Genomic DNA, 21318 nt, shown 5'->3' with positions numbered 1-21318 from the left:
CGCTGATGGTTTCATTCAGGAAATGTGTTCCGTGATCACTCATTAAGATTTTCGGACAACCAAATCGTGTCAACATGTGTTCGAACAAAAACTTCGCAGCCGTAGCGGCCATGCAATCCTTGACCGACTGTGCTTCCGTCCATCGTTTCAGGTACTCCCTGAGGTTTGATCGGGCCCACAAAGTTGATTGCCCATTTGTCAAATAGTTGCAGTGTCATTTGGGGATTTAGTGGCATCTCGTCCGTTCGTGATGGTTTTCCAGTCCTTTGACATATATCGCAGGCCTTACAGTGTGCTTTCGAATCCTGGTGCAGGGTTGGCCACCATAACCCTATGCAAAGAATCTTTTGTGCGGTCATGCGTCTTGCATAATGTCCTCCTGCAGCGCCCCCATGTGCTTCCGTGAGGATCTGACCTCGTTCAAATTCAAGTACGTATCTTCGCAATATCTCATCGTTGCCCATCTTGTAGAGGTGCCCTGCAATGACAGAAAAATCCGTCGCGAGCACCACCAATTCCTTTTTCTGTTGGACTGAATATTCCTTCAGCGCAGTCCCTTTTGTTATAAAATGGATTATATCTTTGAACTGTCCATCCACGACGCGCACTGCAAAGAGCTGTGCATCAGGTAGTCCCTCCTCCAAATTTGTGGGTTGCTCGCCCGTCTCAATTTGTGAGAAGTGATCCGGCCCTGCATTTAGGTGTCTCGGCTTGACTATGAACTCAAAATCATATTCTTGAAATAGTAAGAGCCATCTGCATATGTGACGCCCCAACACAGGCTTATTCACCAGGTATTTCAACGCGAAATAGTCGGTATACATCTTGAAATGTCCCCCAAGTAAATAGTGTCGGTATTTTTGGAGTGCGTATAACATTTCCAACCCCTCGCGCTCGGTGGTATAGTAGTTATTTTCTGCTTTTGACAATCTTCGACTTGCAAACGTGATCGGGTGATCCACACCCTCCGCGCCCTCCTGTGTGAGTACAGCTCCCAACGCGATACATGACGCATCAACATGTACATGAAATTCCACATCCCATTTTGGGAAGACCAGGATTGGAGCAGAGGCCAGTTTCCCCTTTAGGACATCCAAACTCTTCATGCAATCATCATTCCAACAATATGTAACATCTTTTTTCAATAGCTTTTCCATCAGCGCGGTTATTTGGGCATAACTTTTGATGAACTTCCTATAGTATCTAGTGTGTCCCAAGGTAGCGCGCAGTTGTTTAACACTTTGCGGTGCTTCCAAATTTTGGATAACGACAATCTTCACAGGGTCAACCATTAGTATTTGTTTGTAGACCACATGTCCTAGTAGGTTTCCAAAGGGAACGAGGAATGTGCACTTCTTAAGGTTCAGTGCAATCTATTGTCGACGACAAGTATCCAGCATCAATCGTAAGCTCGCTACATGGTGCTTAACTAATCCAAAGATACTCCAATCATCCAGATAGACCTCCAAGAACTTGTGAATGTATTCTTTGAACGTGGCCACAACGATTCGTGAAAATATAGCTAGCACGTTCTTCACTCCAAACGGCATAATGGTGTATTGAAAGCAGTGCCATTCTGTTGCGAAGGTCGTTTTACTCCTATCCTTCAGCGTGATATTGATATGATGGTACCCTGAGAACCCATCCGTGAATGAGTATGCTTCCTGACTGCCAACATTCTCTAGTAATTCATCTGTGAATGGTGTTGGGAATGGATTGTGTACATAGGCGTCGTTCAGCTTCCTGAGGTCTATGCATATTCTTATTTCACCCTTCTATTTTTTCTCCTGTACTACCATAGGACTCACATAGTCAGACTCTTCCACTAGTTCAATAATTTCGGCTGCGATCATTTTGTCTAATTCGTTGTGGACCTTTTCTTTATACTTTGGATTCAAGCGATAATGTCGCTGCTTAACTGGCTTCATGTTGAGTTTCAGGGTGATATTCATCATCCCTAAATCACCAACGATCCCTTTTAAGTTCGTAATTTTAGTCAGGAACAAGTCTTGGTATTCGTGGAGTAACTCAGCGACCTTATCCATGGTGGCATCGTCCCAATAGTCCCCAAGTGTTGCGTACTTCAGCTCTGTCTCTATTCCAATGTTGACCTACTTCGTCTTTAGCAGTGCGATGATGTCAGGGTCTTCAAGTGATGGTCCACGAATCTTGCGATAGCCTTCTGTATTTGAAATGTTAATGTTTCGTTGGTCCTCATCATCCTCCTCAACATTTACGTTATAACACTCTAGTGCGCAGCTCAACTGTGTTGCCCACTTTGGTTGAAGTACTTCCATTGGCTCCTGGGGTATTTTGAAGATAGTTGTTTTTACTACCTGTAGCGCATCGTCAACAGTATCTGACCAACGATCTTCAAACGTGAAGGTTAATAGAAATCCCTCACGCAAGACATCCCATTCACTTGTTCCATGGTGGAGCTCGGTCTCAGTATACCAATTCATGGGTATGACATCCAAGGTATGATAGAATAAATGTACCCATTCAGGTTGTGGCTCTTCCCCGTAGACCTTGGTCCATTTCGCGAGGTGTGTGCGTGGATCATCTCATCCGTCATATTTGTCTACTAGCCATATATGTAGTTTCCCAAATCATAGGCGCATCATTCTTCTACATCCGCGCCAGTCCTAAAAATTTCCTTGATGCATACCCCACCATTGTGCGGGTGTTGCACGCACTGCCCACTTCAACGCATCGAACCGCTGTTGTTCTGGTACTATGCTTTCAAATTTGCTCAGGAATTCATCCACCATTGAAAATCCATCATATGTTGGCAACTCCCTTGCCTCTGTTGTCACGAAATGTAGTGATCTAATCATCATGTTGCAATTAAGCGTTGTTACTTCGTGTAGTCGATTTTGCCATCATTCTACTTCTTCATCTAAATCTGAAGTGCAAGAGATTTCGCGCTCCCATGAAATTCTTCCATCTGCAGTCAGATTCACCCAATACTGTTCTCATGTAGTTATCTTGTAAATACAATCGAGATCATCATCACTATCATTGTCGCGCACTGGTTCAGTGTATTGCGCTCCTTTGGTTGGATCTAGCAGTACTACTATGCGTAGTGACTTTTTCTCAAAGATCATTTTGCGCTTCTTCAGATTTATGACTCCATTCATATCGATGGCCCAGTCTATTCCTAGTAGCGTGGGATAGGGATTATTATCATCAAAAATCTCTATCACTTCAAAATCCACCTGCACGCTTGCACCTTCAATATCGACTGTTACCCCTTGCAATCTTCCCATGGGAAAAATCTTCTGTTGGTTCACCATTCGTAACTGAATAGGGGACCATTGTAACGTGGGTTTGCCCATGCATTCCCATGTTTTCTTTGGTAGTACATTCACGTCCGAACCCAGATCCAGGATTACCTAATCCATTTCATACTCGCTGATTTGCGCAGTCAACCTCATTTCCCTTCCTGTGCGCAATGCACGCTTTCCAAGTTTCTGAACCACGTGTGGTTCTCCTGACCCCACGCGCCTAGTGATAATTTCCTATAGTCCTTTGACTGCATTGCTGTCACGCAGTAGTTTCATGCATGTCTCCAGAAAGGTAGTGAGCATTGAAGGATCCGTCCCTAGTTCTAGTTGATCCTTACTACCTGAAGTGGAGGCCTCTGTGAAGCTCTTCTTAGCTTCCATGAATGTCTCCTCCGCACGTTTTAAATCAAATTCGGGTTCCTTTGTAGGAGCCATGCAAACCCACGCACTTTCTTCTAGCTGCTTCCCTTTATCATCGCCAATGGACATACTGCTCCTAAGCATCATGTTTACATTTGGGTCTTCTTTGCCTGGCTCAGACCTCATCATCTGTAAATTCTGAGTCAGAAGGGGCTGGAGTATCCCATTTTCACGCATCTTTGCTATCAGCGAAGCGAAATCTTCTGCCTCATGATCAAATAGAGTACAATACCAACATGATGTTCTTATCGGGTTTATGCAATCGTGGGCATAGTGCCCTCACCCTCTGCAATTATAACAAATTAGTTGTCTGCGACCCCTTGTTGTTCCCATTTTGCCTTGACCTCGACCGCACCCTCGAAATCCAGCGCAAACCATCCTTGGATTTGGGTTGAGAGCTCGTGTTTTGATCTGCACCCTATAGGCAAGAGTATGATCCATCATTAGTTCATAGCTTCGGCAGGTGCGTTCATCATGGCCTACCGACCTGCAGAAATTACAAAACAATTGTTGGGACGTCTGCGTATACTTCTGCAACAGATGAAAATTATCCATAGTGTGCTTTCCTCCTATCTGACATATCGGCACCATAATACAGGCACCACGCTCGGCCCTACTTGTGCCTTGGGTCTTAACGGCATCGACCCTCCTCCTGCCAAGTAGTTCGCAAACACTGGACAGTGGCAATTGTCGTGCCCTTGGCCTTTGCATTTTATGCACCATACTTCCTCGTGCACCTCCGGTCGAGGTGTCCTATCCTATTTCAAACTTTGCATTTACAGACATAGATTTTGCAGTTGTGCGTGGATTTGTTGGACTCCCAACCCTAGGTCTTGTATTTGGGTCTCATGTAATCTCATTGCCATCTCCAAAGCTTTGGCTTTGGTGGAAAGTTTTTGTTGTGACAGCGCCATCCTTAAGTGTGGCGTAAGTGATGCTACAAACCATGCACGATGTTGTCCATCTGTCAACGTCATATTAACTTCGTGAATCGTACTCTTCAGCCTTTGGTCTAGATCCTAGGGGATCTTGCCCAGGAGTATCGTGATCTCCTTAAACCCGATGATTGATTGTGTTTCTGATTTTGGCCTGCTAAATTCCCTGTTCAGTGCGGCCTGGATCTCTGCGATTCCTGCGTTTGGGTGGTCATTAGAATTCTTGATATACCATGTTAATGCGCGATCCTGCAGTGTGCTCACCAGTGTAGCCTTTTTAATATTGTCATCCACGATGCCTTGTGCTTCCCATACTGCTCTTACCACGAACCAGAATTGGTCCGGATCTTCATTCCCCACTCCTCTGAATACCGGTAGTTTGATCGCACTCGCCATACTGAACTGTGGTGGTGGCGGAGGTGGGGTGGGTGGAGATGGAGGTGAGGAGGGTGAGACGGGTGGCGGTGTGGGTGGAGGTGGTAAACACGGAATTTGTTGCCTTATCAAACTAACTGCGCTTCTCAGAGAAACTTTCGCGAGCTCTTCCTTGCTTTCCATGAGGGTGAAATTAAGGGACTGGTTTCTAATTCTTCGCTACCTCCACTTCTGTAGATCTTCCCGCTTTGCGTAGCTCCAAACATTAATTTATTTGCATAACCCACTTTTCACACAATAGAATCTTAATCCAAGTGTTCAAAGATTTAATATACTTACCTCGCGGTCCCTTGAGGAAACGTCACTCTGCCTCACTGTAGCTGACGGTCGTGTCTACCGCAAACTCAGTGATAAATCCTCCTATTATGCGATCAAGCCAATGGTCTAGTGCTCGCGCGATCTTATCTCCTAACGCTTCTAGTCTGCACACTAATTCTGGAGTCCACACTATTGGTTTGTCGAGCCTACACCTTCCCTGGTTATCTGCTAACTTCACGATCCACTCATATAGCTTAGAAGGAAAGGATGCAAAGAAAATTTCATGGATTTCTATATACAAGGAGCGCTCCAACAACTATTCCTTAGATACTCACGGAGTTATTTTTTCCTGCGTCGCGAACTCATGAATCTTCTTGTCCAACCACTCTTCAATTTCTTTCTTTGTTGGATTCCAGTGGCACGACATCAGACATCCCTTATGCAGATCCCGGTCCTAGAAAAGGAACCATTTTTTGGCTTGTATGGGCCTGACCCAAGTTCAGAGGTGATTTAGCCAAGAAAATCCCGGTGCTACTGGCCCTTTCGGCAATAGTCCGCAGAGTGCGGACTAAGGTCTCACTCGAAGTAGTATGGGAGGGTGCTAGAACTAGGTTTTCGTGCCCTGGGGATGTCTGATGAGCTTCTGGAGGTTCGTGGTTTGACCTTGCGCGCACGTCGCTACACACACTTGTTATTCCTTCGCAACTTGTGATGCTGCTTCCGCACAGCCCTATTCGAGGTGCAACCCGAATAATATCCAAGTTCCTTGCTATTCAATCTGTTATTACCCGATTACTTAACTTCTTTATGTAAGACTAATGATTATTACAGCATATTCAGCAATCATATCAGTGCGCGTGATAAATAAAACAGTATAAATGTAAAGAAGGCAATGCACAAGAAGATACACAGAAATAGGAATCAACTTCTCTTTATTATTCTTCAATCAAGATTACAGACTCAACACCGCCCTGCGCACTCAGCTGTAGGGGTCTGCTCACTCAGTTGCAGAATCTACTAGGTCTCTGCGCACTCAGCTGCAAAGCCTCTTCCTACTACTACGACCCAATACACTTAGACTCTTACTCTATGCTCGAACCATTCGTATTTTTCTCTCTTCCTTTTTTTCAATATCTTTACAACTTAGAGCCTCTCTCTATTTATACAATCCCATGGTCTGTGAACGATGGGTAGGTCAACATGACTTTACATTACATTACAATACTTTAGGGCGGACAGTCCTATGTCTCATCCTATACTTCACGCTCCACACCCACAATTCGCGGAGCCTTTACAATACACTTGACCAAAATTTACGCTTTGAGCCCCAAAACATGTTGTGGGGGGATTCCATGCCCAACAAAGATTGGTAGAGATTTGCTGCAATATCTTCAAAGCCTCATGATGCAAGTGACCCAATCACTTTGCCACAACTTTCTGACATCTCGGCTCAACATCTTTTCCACTTTTGAACTCAAAGCAGCGCAATCCTCAACCTACATCTTATAGAGATTCTGAACTTGAATCCCTATCTTCTTTACTTGACCTTTGGCTATGTGTCAAAGGAACACCTTTCCTTTCGAAAAGATCACATCATAGCCTCTATCCTCAAGCATGGCAACATATACCAAGTTCTTCGTCAGTTCAGGTACATGCATAACATTCTTCAAGGTGAGTTGAGCCGCATGCTCCTTGTGAAAAGTAATAGTACCCACAATAGTAACACTATACTTACCATCATCACCCATCTCGATATGCATCTTCAAATCTTTCTCGTCCAGTTCACTGAATAACTCTTTGTCGCCATTCATGTGGAAAGAGGCTCCACTGTCTAAGTACCAGAAACTTCCCATCATTGAAGACACCATCCATGCAATGAGGGAAAAGTCCAATTCAAATTGGGAGGCCAAAGCCTCACACTCCGCTCCTCCTCCAGACTTCTCCTTGGACTTCTTCAATGGAAAATTTGTAGCAAAGTGACCCATCTTGTGACAATGAAAGCATTTAACTTTCATCATGTCCTTCTTCTTACCTCCATGATAAGAATCTGATTTGGAACGAGAAATTTTACCTTTCCCCTTCCTTGCCTTAATCGCTAAGGCACAATTCTCTTCATCATCATTCTTTGATGAAGAACCATCCCTAGTGTTCCTCCTAATCTCGTCCTACCTCAAATCTGACCATAGTCGTTCCCAATCTGGCAGCTTCTCGCGACCATTGACAGAGTCCTGATAATTATGCCAACTCTTTGGGAGTCCAAGAAGAGCAAGGCTCACCATATCCTCCTTGGAAACCGTGATTCCAACACTTCCAAGTTCATCCCGACATTGAGTGAACTTGGTCAAGTACTTTGGAATCATATCACCTTTCTCCATCTTGATTTTACGAAGTTTATCCTTCAGTGCCAACTTCCTTTGATCACTGCTATTCTGATACAAGTTCATCAATTTTTTCCACATAGCATGCAAAGTTTCCTTGCCATGAAGACTCGAAACAATGTGGTCTTGAACTCCCTCAAGGATTATCCACCTTGCCTTCACCACACACTTCTTCCATTTGGCCAAGTTCTGTGCATCCGTAGCTACTGGCTTGGGGACTTCTTGATCAATGAATTCCTTCAAGCCATTATCTTCTAGCACAGCCTCCATCCTGTCCCTCCAGGCCATAAAATTCGAGCTGCCTTCCAAGGCATACTTAAGCCTCAACCCATGGAACATCATCTTCTGATCCTGAAGTATGTATGCAAATTCAACTTTCACCTATAACCCAAAAGCTCAAAACTTCGAAATCTCCTCTAGAGAGCTGATTTTAAATCAACGATATCTCCCTTATCCGAACTCCGATTCGGCAAATCTTTTTCTTGAATTTGGGTATATTTTCCCAAGGAATCCAGATATGCAATTTGTTTCTAAAAATTTTGCACATAAATTCTCAAAATTTCTCTGTAAACCCTTAGCCCAAAAAACAATCTTGCTTCGATACCATGTAGAAAAACCTATAGATTCACAAGCTCATGTAATCTACTAAAACAAGAGACAAGAATCTACTTCTAATATTTAAAGTGGAAGACCATAAACATCGAGAAAAAAATAATCAATAGAGGAAGAGAATCAAAGGCACATAACACAATAAATATCCGGGGAAAGCCACAACTCAAAAACCCACTACCTGTTTTGTATTAATCAGGAAAATCAAGATGAAATTACAATGTTTGTTCTCCCTAGAACAATCCCAGCACTCAGCAAATTCAATATCCAACTCATAAGCAAGCTCAAGGCCAAAGCTTAGCCAATTCATAAGCTCTCCATGTCTCTATTCCAATGTGTAATTCATATAAAGTATAACTTGTATTTAAAGGGAAATAAAGCCTCTAAAAATAGCACAATCCCTCAAGGATCGGTTCTTGAATGCATGCACTATAAATGCAACTCAGAAAAATCTAAAACAAATAGTACATTGTCCCTACACTCTAGTCTCAATGGGTCTTTCTTAGAATCAACATGCATGAGTTTCTGATAGTGGAATCTTCAGTTAACTACAGTAGCACTAATTAGGTCACTAGCGTCCCAACTGACTGTTTACTCACTATTAGTTCCTGAAACTGATTGGAACTAATTTAACTAGACTCAACTCAATAAACTAAGTTAACTAATTAAAACTCATTCATAACTCTTCCTTAACTCCTATAAGTTGGGGAGAATGTATACATGTCTTCTAAATGACTTCCAATTCGAATTTCCTAAATTAATTAAGTTAATTAAACTTAATTAATTATTTTCAAATTGCTATGAGAAAAGAATTCTATTTTAATTCACAATTTAATTAAAGGACATATTAAACTAGAATTTCTTGTTGCCATTTCTCAACACTCCCTCTCAATAAGAAAGGGATTATCCACTACCCTGATCATGTTTCTATGAAACTTGAATTTACATCTTGGCAAGGGCTTTGTCAAGATGTCAGCATATTGCTCCTCGTGGGAATGTAATCTAACAACATGATCCACCTCAATACACAATCTCTGACATGATGATACTGAATATCTGCATGCTTGGACCAATCATGAAAAACTGGATTTTCATAGAGTTTGAAACAACTCTTATTATCACAATAAATCACTGTTGGATCCATCTACTAACCAAACAAACCAACGAGGATATCCCTCATCCAAATAGCCCCACATGCTTCTTGACTTTCAACCATGTCCTCTGCCTCTACTGAACAGAGTGCAACCGATCTCTATTTCCTGTTGTACCAAGAAACTGTAGCTGACCCAATACTAAATATCCCTCTTGATGTGCTCTTCTTGTCAGATGGACTCCCCCCTAATCTACATCGGTGAAGCCTTGAAGCTTCACCCCCTCTGTCCATCTATACCACAACCCAAACTGAGTAGTGCCTCTGAGGTATCTCAATACATGCTTTGCCACCTTCCAATACAGCTTGGTAGGCCTAACCATCCCTTGAATAAGCTGGTTAACTGCATAACAAATATCTGGTTGTGTGTTCACCAAATACATGATTGGACCCATAAGCTATCTATAAACAATGGCTTCCACTATTTCCCCTGAAGTACCATCCTCCTTCCTCCAGTTACCAGCTAGAGGAGTCTCCATGGGTTTACTGTTCTCCATGCAAAATCTCCTGAGTATCTCATTGGCGTACTTGCCTTGAGAAATAAACAAATCCCCATCTCCCTGCCATACCTCCATGCCAAGAAAGTAATGCATGAGCCCCATGTCCTTCATCTCAAACTCTCTTGCAAGGTCCTCCTTGCAAGAATTGATGAGCTTCTCCTCACCCATCAATATGAGATCATCTACATAAAGTACAATGATCAAAAGCTTCCCATCCACCACTATGTGATACAGGTTCACATCAGCTTCACACTTTGTGAAGCCCAACCCAGTGAAATAGCTATCTATCTTGGTATACCAAGCACAGAGTGCTTGCTTCAACCCATATAATTCTCTCTTGAGTTGGCACACATGCGACTCACATTCCAAGGTTTCAAAACCTTTGGGCTGCTCTATGTACACATCTGCCTCAGTCATGCCATTGAGGAAGGCAGTCTTCACATCCATCTGATGGATACTCCAACCCATCTATGCAAATAGTGCCAAAATAGATCTGATAGATGAGTACCTTGCAACAGAAGCAAAGGTCTCATCATAGTCAATCCCCTTTACCTGTGAAAAGCCACGAGCCACAAATCTGGCCTTATGCTTCTCCACATTTCCATCTGCAGCTTGATTTACCTTGTAAATCCAACGAAACCTCACAACTAACTTGTCCTCCAGTCTCTGGACCACATCCCAAACATAGTTTTGAACTATGGAGTCATACTCCTCCATCGCATCAACCCAAACTGGCTATTGCATTGCCTCCTGAAAGGAAAATGACTCTGTCACAACACATGCACCCATAAGTGCCATGTATCGAGTGTACCTCTCTGGTGACCTCCTCTGTCTGCACTGAGAAGAGGGTGCTCCCACATTCTCCCGTGCATCATCCAACAATCTGTCAGCCTCTCTTGTGTGATTTCTTCCCTCTCTGGAGAACTATGCCTAAGTGGATGTCTCCACTCCCAAAACCTCTACATGTGGCTGCTCCACATTAATCTAAGGCCCCTTAACCTTAGGAAATAAAAGTTCCTCCTCCGCATGTAGCTCAAGCTCCCTCTCAAGGGATACTCACATTGCATTCTCCTCATCAAACTTGACATCCCTGCGAACCACTGTCATCCGACTAGTTTGCATGTACACCCAATAATTGTGGGGAATATCATTTTACCCCACAAAGATCCCCAACTCTGTTGTTGGCTTAAGCTTATTCTGTGCATCTTTGGTCACATGGCAATAACCTGATTACCTGAAAATCCTGAAGGGACCAACATCTGACCTCTTACCGAAATAAGCTTCCTCTAGTGTTTTACTCTCAATTATCCGATGTGGGATATGGATCTAAACATAAACCGTGTTGCATGCCTCAGCCCACAAGTGTAGTGGTAGGCCTTGATCATGCAACATCGCCCTTGTTGCCCCTACTATGATCCTGTTCTTCTGACCTGCAACCCCATTCTGTTGAGGGTTATGAGGTGCCATCAACTCTCGTTTAATCCCTTCCACTGCACAAAAGTTCTAAAACTCATTGGAGACATATTCTCCACCATTATCACTCCATAAAGATTTAACCTTCTTTCCTGACTCCTTCTCGACCAACTCTTTGAATTCACAAAACTTTGTGAATATCAGATCCTTTCTCTGCATGAAAAATATCCAACATTTATGAGAATAGTCATCTACAAATATAACATAATACATGTGTTTGGTGGTGGATACTGTCGAGAATGGTCCACACACATCTAAATGGACTCTCTCCAGAATAGACTCTGCTCAACTATCTCTATCTCCAAAGGGAGACTTGGTGTATTTTCCCAAAGTACAACCCTTGAATGTATCAACTTGCTCGACCGTACCTTTGGGATGACCGGTAGAGATTTTTTGCAATATATTCAAAGCCTCATGATGCAAGTGGCCCAATCTCTTTGACACAACTCGCCGATGTCTCGGCTCAACATCTTTTCCGCTATTGAACTCAAAGCAGCACAATCCTCTACCTCTACCTTATAGTGATTCTGAACTCGATTCCCTATCTTCTTTACTTGACCCGTGGCTATGTGTCGAAGGAACACCTTTCCTTTCGAAAATATCACATCATAGCATCTATCCTCAAGCATGGCAACATATACCAAGTTCTTCGTCAGTCCAAGTACATGCATAGCATTCTTCAAGGTGAGTAGAGTGGTAGGATCCCTCTGAAAAGTAATAGTGCCCACACCGGTAACACTATACTTACCTTCATTACCCATCTCGATATGCATATTCAAACATTTCTCCTCTAGTTCATTGAATAAGTCTTTGTCGTCAGTCATGTGGAAAGAAGCTCCACTGTCTAAGTACCAGACAATTCCCATCATTGAAGACACCATGCATGCAATGAGGGAAAAGCCCAATTCAAATTGTGAGGCCAAAGCCTCACCTGACGCTCCTCCTAAGGACTTCTCCTTTGACTTCTTCAATGGACAATTTGTAATAAAGTGACCCATCTTGTGACATTGAAAGCATTTAACTTTCGTCATGTTCTTCTTCTTACCTCCATGATAAGAATCTGATTTGGAACAAGAAATTTTACCTTTCCCATTCCTTGCCTTAATCGGTAAGGCATAGTTCTATTCATCATCAATCTTTGATGAAGAGCCACACCTAGTGGTCCTCCTAATCTCATCCTGCATCAAATTCAACCATAGTATTCCCAATCTGGTAGCTTCCCATGACCATTGACAGAGTCTTGATAACTATGCCAACTCTTTGGGAGTCCAAGAAGAGCAAGGCTCACCATATCCTCCTCGCTAACAGTGACTCCAACACTTCCAAGTTCATCCCAACATTGAGTGAACTTGGTCAAGTACTTTGGAATCGTCTCGCCTTTCTCCATCTTGATTTTATGAAGTTTATCCTTCAGTGCCAACTTCCTTTTATCACTGCTATTCTGATACAAATTCGTCAATTTCTTCCACATAACATGTGGAGTTTCCTTGCCATGAAGACTCGAGATAATGTGGTCTCAAACTCCCCCAAGGATTATCCACCTTTCCTTTGCCACACACTTCTTCCATTTGGCCAAGTTCTATGCATCCGTAGCTGCTAGCTTGGGGACTTCTTGATCAATGAATTCCTTCAAGCCATTATCTTCTAGCACAGCCTCCATCCTGTCCCTCCAAGCTATAAAATTTGAGCTGCCTTCTAAGGCATACTCAAGCCTCAACCAATGGAACGCCATCTGCTTATCCTGAAGTCTGTCTGCAAATTCAACTTTCACCTGTAACCCAAAAACTCAAAACTTTGAAATCTCCTCTAGAGAGCTGATTTTGAATCAGCGATATCTCCCTCATCCGAACTCTGATTCAGCCGAATTTTTTCTTGAATTTGCGTATATTTTCCCATAGAATCCAATATGTAATTTTTTTCTGAATTTTTTTCACAAAAAAATCTCAGAACTTCTCTGCAAAATCTCAGCCCAAAAAACAATATTTCTCTGATACCATGTAGAAAAACTTGTAGATTCACAAGCTCATGTAATCTACTAAAACAAGAGACAAGAATATACTTCTACTTTTACACCAGAAGCCCATCAACATTGAGAAAACAATAATCAATAGAGGAAGAGAATCAAAGGAACATAACACAATAAATATCCGGGGAAAGCCATAGCTCAAAGCCCCACTATTTGTTTTGTATTAATCAGGAAAATCAAGATGAAATTACTATGCTTGTTCTCCATAGAACAATCCCAACACTCAACAAATTCAATCTCCGACTCATAAGAAAGCTCAAGGCCAAAGTTTAGCCAATTCACAAGCTCTCCAAGTCTCTATTCCAATGTGTAATTCCTATGAAGTATAACTTGTATTTAAAGGGAAATAAAGCCTCTAAAAATAGCGCAATCCCTCAAGGATCAATTCCTGAATGAATTCACTATCAGTGCAACTCAAAAAAATCTAAAACAAATAGTACATTGTCCATGCAGTCTAGTCTCAACTTGGTTTTTCTCAGAATCAACATGCATGAGTTTCTGATGGTGGAATATTCAGTTAACTAGAGTAGCACTAATTAGGTCACTAGTGTACCCACTAACTGTTTACTCACTATTAGTTCCTGAAACTGATTGGAACTAATTTAACTGGACTTAACTCAATAAACCAAGTTAAGTAATTACAACTCATCCTTAACTCCTATAAGTTAGGGAGAACATATACATGTCTTCTAAATGACTTCCAATTTGAATTTCCTAAATTAATTAAGTTAATTAAACTTAATTAATTATTTTTAAATTTCTATGAGAAAAGAATTCTATTTTAATTCACAGTTTAATTCAAGGACAAATTAAACTGGAATTTCTTGTTGCCATTTCTCAATGCTCCCTCTCAATAAGAAAGATATTATCCACTACCCCGATCTTGTCTCTATGAAACTCGAATTTACATCTTAGCAAGGCCTTTGTCAAGATGCCAACATCTTGCTCCTCGTGGGAATGTAATATAACAACATGATCCACCTCAATACACAATCTCTGAGATGATGATACCGAATATCTATATGCTTGGACCGATCATGAAAAACTTGATTTTCAGAGAGTTTGATACAACTCTAATTATCACAATAAATCACTGTTGGATCCATCTGCTGACCAAACAAACCAACGAGGATCTTCCTCATCCAAATAGCCTCACATTCGGCTTGAATTTCAGCCATGTACTCTGCCTTTGCTGAACAGAGTGCAACCGATCTATGTTTCATGTTGTACAATAAACTATAGTTGACCCAATACTAAAGATCCATCCTGATGTGATCTTCCTGTGAGATGGACTCCCCACCCAATCTGCATCAGTGAAGCACTAAAGCTTCACTCCCTCTGTCCATCTGTACCACAACCCAAACTGAGTAGTGCCTCTGAGGTATCTCAATACATGATTTGTTGCCTTCCAATACAGCATGGTAGGCCTAACCATCACTTGACTAAGCTGGTGAACTGCATAACACATATCTGGTCGTGTGTTCACCAAATACATGAGTGGACCCACAAGTTGCCTGTAAACAATAGCTTCCACTACTTCTCGTGAAGTAGCATCCTCCTTCCTCCAATTACTAGCTAGAGGAGTCTCCATGGGTTTACTGCTCTCCATGCAGAATCTCCTCAGTATCTCATTGGCATACTTGCCTTAAGAAAAAAAAATCTCCCCATCTCCCTGCCATACCTCCATGCCAGTAAATTAATGCATGAGCCCCATTTCCTTCATCTCAAACTCATTTGATGACCTTCTCATCACCAGTCAGTATGAGATCATCTACATAAAGTAAAATGATCAAAATCTTGCCATCCACCACTATGTGATACAGGTTCGCATCCGCTTCACTCTTTGTGAAGCCCAACCCAGTGAAATATCTATCTATCCTCGTGTACCAAGCACATGGTGCTTGCTTCAGCCCATACAACGCTCTCTTGAGTCAACAAACATGTGACTCACAGTCCAAGGTTTCAAAACCTTCAAGCTGCTCTATGTACACCTCTTCCTCAATCATGCCATTGAGGAAGGCAGTCTTCACATCCATCTAATGGATACTCCAACCCATCTGTGCAAATAGTGCCAAAATATATCTGATAGATGAGTACCTTGAAATAGGAGCAAAGGTCTCATCATAGTCAATCCCCTCTACCCATGAAAAGCCACGAGCCACAAATATGGCCTTATGCTTCTCCACACTACCATCTGCAACTTGCTTTACCTTGTAAAGCCAACAAGAGCTCACAACTAACTTGTTCTCTGGTCTCTGGACCACATCACAAACATTGTTTTGAACTATGGAGTCATACTCCTCCACCATCACATCAACCCAAACTGGCTATTGCACTGCTTCCTGAAAGGAAAATGGCTCTGTCACAACACATGCACCCATAAGTGCCATGTAACCAGTGTACCTCTTTGGTGACCTCCTCTGTCTGCTCTAAGAAGAGGGTGGTCCCACATTCTCCCATGCATCATCCAACAATCTGTTAGCCTCTCTAGTGGAAGACTCTGCCTGATTGGATGTCTCCACTCCCAGAACCTCTACATGTGGCTACTCCACATCAATCTGATGCTCCTCAACCTTAGTAACTAAAAGTTCCTCCTCTGTATGTAGCTCAAGCTCCCTCTCAAGGGATACTCGCATGGCTTTCTCCTCATCAAACTTGACATCCCTGCGGACCACTGTCATCTGACTGGTTTGCATGTACACCCAATAATTATGGGAAGTATCATTGTACCCCACAAAGATTCCCAACTCTACTGTTGGCTTAAGCTTATTCTGTGCATCTTTGGTCACATGGCAATAAACCAATGACCCAAAAATCTTGAAGTGACGAACATCTGGCCTCTTACCGGAATAAGCTTCCTCTGGTGTTTTACTGTCAAGTATTTGATGTGGGATACGGTTCTGAACATAAATCGTTGTGTGCATGCCTTAGCCCATAAGTGTAGTGGTAGGCCCTGATCATGCAACATTGCCCTTGCTTCCCCTACTATGATCCCAGTCTTCTGATCTACAACTCCATTCTATTGAGGGTTATGAGGTGCCATAAACTCTCGTTTAATCCCTTCCACTGTACAGAAGTTCTTAAACTCAATGCAGACATATTCTCCACTGTTATCACTCCATAGAGCTTTAACCTTCTCTCCTGACTCTTTCTCGAACGATGCTTTGAATTCATAAAACTTTGTGAATGTCTGATCCTTTCTGTGCATGAAAAATATCCAAATTTACGAGAATATTCATCTACAAATATAACATAAAACCTATGTTTGGTGGTGGATACTGTTGAGAATGGTTCATACACATCTGAATGGACTCTCTCCATAATAAACTCTGCTCGACTGTCTCTATCTCCAAAGGAAGACTTGGTGTATTTTCCCAAAATTCAACCCTTGCATGTGTCAACTTGCTCAAGCATACCTTTGGGAAGACCAGTAGAGATTTGTTGCAATATCTTCAAAGCCTCATGATGCAAGAGGCCCAATCACTTTGCCACAACTCACTGACATCTCGGCTCAACATATTTTCCTCTTTTGAACTCAAAGAAACACAATCCCCTACCTCTATCTTATAGGTATTCTGAACTGGAATCCATATCTTCTTTACTTGACCCATGGCTATGGGTCGAAGGAATGCCTTTCCTTTCGAAAAGATCACATCATAGCCTCTATCCTCAAGCATGGAAATGGATACCAACTTCTTCATCAATTCGGGTACATGCATAACATTCTTCAACGTGAGTGGAGCCGCATGATACCTCTAAAAAGTAATAGTGGCCACATCAGTAACACTATACTTACCATCATCACCCATCTCGATATGCATCTTCAAATCTTTCTCCTCCAGTTCACTAAATAACTCTTCGTCGCTAGTCATGTGGAAAGAAGCTCCACTGTCTAAGTACCAGACACTTCCCATCATTGAAGACACCATGCATGTAATGGGGGAAAAGTCCAATTCAAATTGGGAGGCCAAAGCCTCACCCGACGCTCCTCCTCAAGACTTCTCCTTGAACTTGGTCAATGGACAATTTGTAGCAAAGTGACCCATCTTGTGACAATTAAAGCATTTAACTTTTGTGATGTCCTTCTTCTTACCTCCATGATAAGAATCTAATTTGGAACAAGAAATTTTACCTTTCCCCTTCCTTGCCTTAATCGCTAAGGCACAATTCTCTTCATCATTAGTCTTTAGTGAGGATCCATCACTGGTGTTCCTCCTAATCTCATCCTGCATCAAATCCAACCATAGTTGTTCCCAATATGGCAGCTTCTCACGACCATTGACAGAGTCCTGATAACTATGCCAACTCTTTGGGAGTCTACGAAGAGTAAGGCTCATCATATCCTCCTCGGCAACCCTGATTCCAACACTTCCAAGTTCATCCTGACATTGAGTGAACATGGTCAATTACTTTGGAATCGTCTCACCTTTCTCCATCTTCATTTTACGAAGTTTATCCTTCAGTGCCAACTTCCTTTGATCATTGTTATTCTGATATAAGTCTGTCAATGTTTTGCACATAGCATGTGGATTTTCCTTGCCATGAAGACTCCAAACAATGTGATCTCAAACTCCCTCAAGGATTATCCACCTTGCCTTCACCACACACTTCTTCCATTCGACCAAGTTCTGTGCAACTGTAGCTGTTGGCTTGGGGACTTCTTGATCAATGAATTCCTTCAAGCCATTATCTTCTAGCACAACCTCCATCCTGTCCCTTTAGGCTATAAAATTCGAGCTACCTTCCAAGGCATACACAAGCCTCAACCCATGGAACACCATCTGCCGATCCTGAAGTATGTATTCAAATTCAACTTTCACATGTAACCAAAAACTCAAAACTTCGAAATCTCCTCTAGAGAGCTGATTTTAAATCAGCGATATCTCCCTCATCTGATCTCCAATTCAGCCGATTTGTTTTTTGAATTTGGGTATATTTTCCCAAGGAATCCAAACATGCAATTTGTTTCTAAAAATTTTGCACAAAAATTCTCAGAACGTCTTTGAAAATGCTCAACCCCAAAAATAATCTTGCTCCGATACCATGTAGAAAAACCTGTAGATTCACAAGCTCATGTATTCTACTAAAACAAGAGACAAGAATCTACTTCTACTCTTTACAAAAGAAGCCCATAAACATCGAGCAAACAATAATCAATAGAGGAAGAGAATCAAAGGAACATAACACAATAAATATCAAGGGAAAGCCACAGCTCAAAACCCCACTATTTGTTTTGTATTAATCAGGAAAATCAAGATGAAAATACAATGCTTGTTCTCTCTAGAACAATCCCACCACTCAGCAAATTCAATCTCCAACTCCTAAGCAAGCTCAAGGCCAAAGCTTAGCCAATTCACAAGCTATCCAAGTCTCTATTCCAATGTGTAATTCATATGAAGGATAGCTTGTATTTAAAGGGAAATAAAGCCTCTAAAAATAGTGCAATCCCTCAAGGATCAGTTCCTGAATGCATGCACTATCAGTGCAACTCAGAAAAATCTAAAAAGTACATTGTCCCTGCATTCTAGTCTCGACTGGGTCTTTCTCAGAATCAACATGCATGAGTTTCTGATGGTGGAATCTTCAGTTAACTAGAGTAGCACTAATTAGGTTACTAGTGTACCAATTGACTGTTTACTCACTGTTAGTTCCTGAAACTGATTGGAACTAATTTAATTGGACTTAACTCAATAAATTGAGTTAACTAATTACAACTCATTCATAGCTCATCCTTAAATCCTATAAGTTAGGGAGAACATATACATGTGTTCTAAAAGACTTCCAATTCGAATTTCCTAAATTACTTAAGTTAATTAAACTTAATTAATTTTTTTCAAATTGCTATGAGAAAAGAGTTCTATTTTAATACACAGTTTAATTCAAGGACAAATTATACTGAAATTTCTTGTTTCCATTTCTCAACATTTTGTTGTCTCATCTTCTCGAGTTAGGGTTTTGGACCTACAGTGTTATTTATCTATGTTAAAATGCAATCCCTTTGACCTCTTATAATAGCTCTTGCAAATGTGTGTAACTACCATCTCTCCCTGTTTAGAGATAACTACCACCATTTTATCTACTTTACGTTTTATAGTATTTTGTTGTTTAATTTAGCAATATAAGTTGGGTTTTCATTGTTATGACATAGAAAGTGATCACTTAACCAAAACCATTAGGTGTATCGAACTGCACCATGTTAGTATGAGTTTTACACATTAAAACCCACTTTCACCTAAGGAACCACTTTTTCTAAGTTATTTCCATCAATTAACCCACTTATATGATAATAACCCATAAATTCATTAATTTTATGTTATTATCATAATTTTACCCGCTTAGGTGAAAATATTCTAATATATTTTTACTAACATTATTCATTTCCATAGAAATAGTTTAATAAATCATTTATTTATTAGCTATTCTTTATTAAATCATTATTTATAAATTATTTCTAACCTATTTTACCTAGTCAAATAGAAATAATATAATAAACCATTTATTTATGGATTGTTTTCATTAATTAACTCAATAAATCATTATTTTTTAGTTACCTAAATAAAGGTCATTAACCATTATTTTTTATCTTTTCCTCTCACAAATAATAATAAAATACAAAATTATTTAGATCTTGATTTAGTCCAACAAATATTTTATTATATTTGACCTCATCAAATATAGCTAGTATTTTATTATAAATAGAGAGGTTTTCTCCTCATTTCTGATGATCCAATTTTTTTTGTGAAACTTGTAATCCTAAACCTTTTGAGTCTTCTCTAGTAGAATTCCTCTACTTTTTTTTTTTACCCTTTGGAGAGAGGGAAGCATTCACTACAACCAAGATTTCCTATGAACCCTCTCAAGGAGGAGGTCCTCAAAGCCACATTCATTTGGAGCTTCTTGGGTACATTGGAGCTTTTCACACATTATATTGGTTTATATATATATATATATATATATATATATAGTATTATATATATTTATCTCGTATTTTTTTCATATTTATAAATATATATATGAATGTGTGTCAATCTTAGGGTTTTATTATAAATCTTCATAATTTCTTGTTGGACTAGTTGTGACCCATAGAATTGAGCATTTTGCTAATCCTTGCTACAAAAAGACATTCAACATACACAATATTAATGTGCTTCTATTATAATTATCTTTATGTGTTTCATTTCCTTTCCTACCTTTATTTCATTCCTTATCCAACCCATAATACAGGAGAACTTACGTGCATTCTTTTACTTTGTGTCTGGTATGTCCTACTGATGTATATTGTGACATATATCCAAACTATATTTTTTGGTGGATATGATCTCTTTTTCGATGGCATAGATCGACTTTATATTCCTTCATGGATATATATTAGTATTTCATGTCATATATCCACAATGAATAGTGTCAACAACCATGCTCGATTATCTTTTATACTAAGCATGGCTATGCCTACCTTGGGCACGATCCGTATGATTGATCATTGGGTGTTTGATAGGCCCTAACTAGATTCTTGGTTTTCAACTCCTTCGTTTGTGCCTTTTCCTAAGACATCATATTGTAATGTATTTCATCCATGAGTTTCTCTTTAGACCTCATACATTAAAGGCATTTGTTATCGGCTTATTTCTCACCCTTAGGATAGAAGAGGGACCATATCTTAACCTAAATTAATGGAAAACTGAGATACACCTCTTATATCCTTGGACAAGAATATTTTCATGCTCCATTTTTTTAAATCCTCAACAATGGAGAAATGCATTTCTCTATCATAGTGAAAAAGGAGACGTGAAGCTCTCATCATCAGCTTTGGTTTGTAGCAAAGGGATGATGATGGTTCAAATATCTAG

The sequence above is a fragment of the Pinus tabuliformis genome, chromosome Q (assembly GCF_031772625.1).
Source record: "Pinus tabuliformis cultivar Carrire ecotype Pingquan chromosome Q, CPIR1, whole genome shotgun sequence".
In the NCBI taxonomy this organism is placed as follows: Eukaryota; Viridiplantae; Streptophyta; class Pinopsida; order Pinales; family Pinaceae; genus Pinus; species Pinus tabuliformis.
The sequence above is the reverse complement of the archived record's forward strand: the minus strand, read 5'-3'. Positions refer to the sequence as shown.